This window comes from Myotis yumanensis, unplaced genomic scaffold (genome assembly GCF_028538775.1).
Source record: "Myotis yumanensis isolate MYYU_CA2020_CCGP unplaced genomic scaffold, mMyoYum1.0.hap1 SCAF_7, whole genome shotgun sequence".
In the NCBI taxonomy this organism is placed as follows: domain Eukaryota; kingdom Metazoa; phylum Chordata; class Mammalia; order Chiroptera; family Vespertilionidae; genus Myotis; species Myotis yumanensis.
In genome coordinates this window covers 37,947,517-37,952,491 of record NW_027223758.1, presented here as the reverse complement: position 1 = coordinate 37,952,491, position 4,975 = coordinate 37,947,517, and the positions used below count along the sequence as shown (strand labels likewise).

Sequence of the window (4,975 nt, the reverse complement as noted above, 5' to 3'; positions counted from 1 at the left end):
ATCTGCTTTATTTCATAAGGGAACTGAAGAGTATTTCCCTTTTATTTTGGCCTCATTTCCAAGGTCCGTACTTCCTAATAATTCAACTCAGAACAGCATAAGAATTGCAACATAGCAAAAAGAAAAGTCATAGAAATGAGTGATTGATTGGATGTAAAGTGACAAACCAGGTGAATCAAGAGATAGATGAAAATGGAAGGTTTTACATGGACAGGCTATGACTATTGACAGTCCAGATTTAGCCCTGAAGAGGAGAAAAAAAATGAATAATGTTTTGCCGGGGTTCTTGTTTCGGCATTAAGAAGGGTTCAGCAATCTGGAAAAGGGGCTGTGTGTAACTTAAGAGTCCAGAGACGAAGCATAATTTTGAAAGGCATATGGGGGTCAGAGGAGCCTAGCTAAAGAAACTAAGTTCTCCTTGTCTCAGGACCCCATGCTTTTTATTAACACAAATTGTCCTGAGGTGAGGCAGAGATATACACTTCAAAGGGTAGGGTTTCCTATACACTGTCCATTGTCAGAACGGAAGAATTAGCCTAGGGCAGTGGTCAGCAAACTGCAGCTCGGAAGCCACATGCGGCTCTTTGGCCCCTTGAGTGTGGCTCTTCCATTTTTTTTGTTTGATAGATGACCTGTGAGAGATGTTTCTTTTGTTCTTGGATCATTTTCAAGCTGGCAATGCCCCTCAGTTCAAGTCTGGATATCTGAAAGTCACAGTAAAGGAAGAATCAGTATCTTGCACATAGCAGGTATTCAGTAAACATTTGTGGAATGAAGAAATTAAGGTTTTTCAAGAGTTAATATGCATAAATTGGGAAAAGAATCAGGAGAATCAAATCTAATAGTAAAGAAGAAATAGGCTATGGTACCAATGCCCATTCACTGAAAACCAAACTACTAAAAAGATGAAAAATGGGGCAATGAATCCCTGGTTTTGTTTGATTTATCATTTCTGAGAGTTAACTGTTATCTTGGTTTCTTTTTAAGGCCAGAATTACCCTCTACAGTTCAAATCAGGGGGGAAAAAAGAGATTGGTTAATTATGGCAAAGGCAAAAAACTTGAGGCTTCTTGGCTCCTGTTATCTTGTCCATGACCAGCTATGAAAGCCAGGATTCCATGGGGAAGACTTACTTTTATTCCATTTTTCCTTAAAAATTCCAATCACAAGGTCTACAGTTGACAGACCCAGTGATATTTCTCAACAATCGTTCCAACCTCTTCCATTTTACTGCAAGTGGCTCTATTTCCTTTTTAATTATTTTATTGCTTAAAGTATTACAAAGAGTATTACATATGTCTCCTAAGTGGCTCTATTTTCTACTCAGTAGAGCACCTGGCCGGTCTGCTGAATCTGGATGTAAGGTAATTACCTTCTAGACAGGCGCTATGAAGAGGAAGGCCAGGCTCTGAATTCCCAGTTTGACCAACTTTTTCAGGGCCTGGCCACATCAATGATCTCTCACTTTCTCTTTTTATCTTCAGACTTTCTCTGCCTGTTTCTGTCTGTGATTATTCACATGCTTGGGTTTCCCCTAGCCTAGAAAATATTCTTTATTTTGCCTCTCCTCCACAAAACTTCTTAAAGAGAACTTTTTACTCCCTAATTCAACTTTCTGACCTTCCATTGGCCTCTTGGCCATAGTAATATGGCTTCCACACCCATTGTGCTAAAGAAAACTGCTCTGGCAGACGTCACTAAAAGTATGAGTGCTCCTACCTCTTGGGAGCCCGCCTGTGCCTTTCCTTTCCTCCCTTCCTTTTCCTTTGGCACGTTACCTTTGCCTTTCTTTCTCCTAAGCTCCAAGGGTCCTTCTTCTGCCTCTGTAACTTGTTTCTTGAGCCTATGCAGTCCAGCTGGCTCACTTAAAAACAAAACAAAACAAATATATGAATGCTAATATATAAGGCCATTGAATTCTTCATCTTATTTGAATTTTCTGCTGGACTCTGTAGAATACTTCTTTCCTGGCCTCTGAGATATTTGCTCTTTGTTTTTTATACCTCTCTGGTCAGTTTTGGGTGTTTTTTTTTTCATTCACTCCCCAAATTCTGACCATCTCTGATGTGTTGGGTTTCCTAAAGTCTCTTCTCATACCAACACACTGCCTGCTATGAATCTCCTCCTTTAGCTTCAGGTACTGAATGGATATTCTCAAATCCTCATGTCCTGGCTGTGTCCCCATTCCTGGAGCTCTTTTTTGTTTTAAAACCAAAATTTATTTAAACTTTTGGGTTTTGAAGACTATAGTAAATAGTGCACAGTCCACTTCCTCTCAGACTAACCATTGGGGGTCAGAGTTATGAGCTCTGTTTCAGGGCCTGCGAGGAGTCCTGGCTACCGCTCTGAGAGGTAGGTGGGGGCTCCTCTCTGGAGCCAGAAAGCACTAAGTCTCTTACAGTAGGTAATGGAGCTCTCTCTTAAATAAGCACAGTGGTTTTATTAGAAAACAAATCTTGCCACTACAAGATTACTTTCATCCATCTCACTTCCACTAATTCCAGCATTTCTTTGCTGACAGGAAAGGAAGTTAGGAGGAGGGATGATAAGCCTGTTACAGACCCATTGGCATTGGAGATAGACTGTCCATAAGCAATCCTCTAAGTAAGTAAAAACTCGTGGGAAGAGTCTCTGGCAGACACTGTGTGCTAAGAGAATAAAGAGATGATCCTGAAGACAGCTGCAGCAGTAGCTTCTAGATTCTAGAAGGAAGCAGAGTTGGAAGTACCACCTGGGAAGTTCAGTTTGAGTTTGAGTTTTTGGGGGCAGTTTGAGTTTTTACTCATTTGAGACCTAGCATGCAGCTGGTTCCCAAGTCCCAAAGGGCCACCTCCCAGGGTTCAGTAGCCTCCTCTTAAACTTCTGCAAGCATCCCAAACACAACAGTGTGAGAACTGATCTGATCCTTCTGCTTGGACTCCGATTCTAGTTAACACAGTGGTTCTCAACCTTCTGGCCCTTTAAAACAGTTCCTCATGTTGTGGCCCCCAACCATAAAAATATTTTCGGTGCTACTTCATAACTAATTTTGCTACTGTTATGAATCGTAATGTAAATATCTGATATGCAGGATGGTCTTAGGCGACCCCTGTGAAAGGGTCATTCGACCGCCAAAGGGGTGGCGACCCACAGGTTGAGAACTGCTGATTAACAGTAGCACCTTTCACCCTCTTGGCCCAGATGGAAACTTACTACTGGGGACTCATCCCTCCCTAGCAGCGCCCCCTTCAGTTCTAGGCCAGAGACCTCTCTCCAGGCTGGCTCCTTCCTATGGCGGACCAGTCCTCTACCAGCTTCAGACCTCTAGTCTCTACTCCATCCAATCTGTATGTCACAATGCAGCCAGAGAAACCTGTCCAAAACGCATCCTGATCATTTGTCACCTTCTTTCCTTAAAACCCGCACGGATAATAGCCAGGCTTTTAGGGAGGCATCCGAGGTGCTTTACAACCTATCTTGACCTGTCTTCCATTTTCCCCTCCGGTGACTCCTTTTCTCATCCAAGCAACAAGGGACACTTGGTAATTTTCCAAACACACCATGCTAAGTATGTGCTGAGTACCAACCATGGTACTATGAACCAGGCACTAACCTAAACTTCGGAGTATAGTGAACATGAAAGGAAGGCCCATGCTCTCATGCAACTCACATTTTAGCAGAAAGAGCCAGTGAATAAACAAGACAATTTCAGATAGTGATAAGGTGCTATGAAGACACATGGGGTGGAGGGTGAGGTCAGTAATTTTCGATACAGTGCTCGGGGATGGCCCGAGGAGGCGACATTTCATTGACCTTGAATGAGGAGGAGCCAGACCAGCAAAGATCTGGTGCAGCGTGTTTGGGGGCATTTGATCAGCACGTGGCAAAGGCCTTGAAGCAAGAACGAGCTTGGTAGCTTTGCGTTTTGGAGGTTCCAAAACGAAGCAATGAGGCTAAACGTTACTATATGTCTGAGGGGTAGGGGCGGGAGAGCAAAGCCCTAAATAGGGTGGGGCCCGATCACAAGGGGCCTTGTAGGCCATGGAAAGGAAGTTTGGAGACTATTTTAAAGGCAAGAGGAATCTTTTGAAGGATTTTTAGTGAAGGAATGACATGCGGTCGCCAACTGGTGGTCCGCGGACCGCTGGGGGTCCGTGAGGTCCCAAAGGCTGGCGACCACAGCTCTGATTTACCTTTTCAAAGCTCACTCTGGTGCCTCCTGAAGCAGGGGTTTCAGTGGAGCAGAAGGTACGTCTCGATGCCAGTGCCATGCCTTCGGGTTTATGCTCAGGCATCCCTCAGCCTAGAATGACTGTACTGAGACGGTTCCCAGGGTCCAGGGAGCTGAAAAGAGGCCCCCTCACTGCATCTCTCTGAATCCAGGTCAAGCCTTGTTTAGCGATCAGGAAGATATGGGGAGCTGTCCCCTAAGATCCTTGCTTCACCAACAATTCAGTCATTAAAACGGCATGCTCACTCACCTGGCGCAGGAGACACTGAGGAGCGCCCCACAAGGTCCTCCCACCAACCCCTCCATCCCCTCCATCCCATCCCCCCGTCCGCTGTCAAGGGACCACTTTTTTCTGTTCCCTCCACCATCTCCTAACTCAAGAGGCAAGTCTCAGATTATGTTTGGCGCCGCGGAGCAGTGACACACCAGGCCCGAGCGTAGGCGGGACAGAGGAGCCTTCTCCCTAAGGTGATCGAGGCCACCTCGCAACAGACAGCCCAGCCACACCCAGGCCGGAGAGCCGCCGAGCCAAGGGCGACGCCGCCGGCTTCAGGGCAGTATATGGACTACAACTCCCAGCAGACTCTGCGCGCAAAGTGCTGATCCCTCCGCTTCCAATTTGCCCAGCCCGCTGCGCCCACCGTTGCCCGCCAAGAGCCAAGTCCAGGTTTGTATTCAGGACCCGAGGTCCATCTTCTTATCATATTTCCGAAGAGGGACCGCTTGGAGCCCTGGAGGAGAAACGGACTTCTTTGAGGAGAAACG

The 4,975-nt window shown here is 45.8% G+C and overlaps 1 long non-coding RNA gene across 1 annotated transcript; it reads right to left on the bottom strand.

Annotated features, from left to right (window-relative positions):
- Positions 1-636: 636 nt before the first annotated feature.
- Positions 637-4,264, bottom strand: LOC139014561 (uncharacterized). Its single transcript, XR_011472243.1, has 3 exons — positions 4,173-4,264; positions 1,779-1,864; positions 637-704 (listed from the first exon to the last, which is right to left on the bottom strand). It is a non-coding gene; the product is annotated as an uncharacterized lncRNA (long non-coding RNA).
- Between the last annotated feature and the right edge of the window lie 711 nt (positions 4,265-4,975).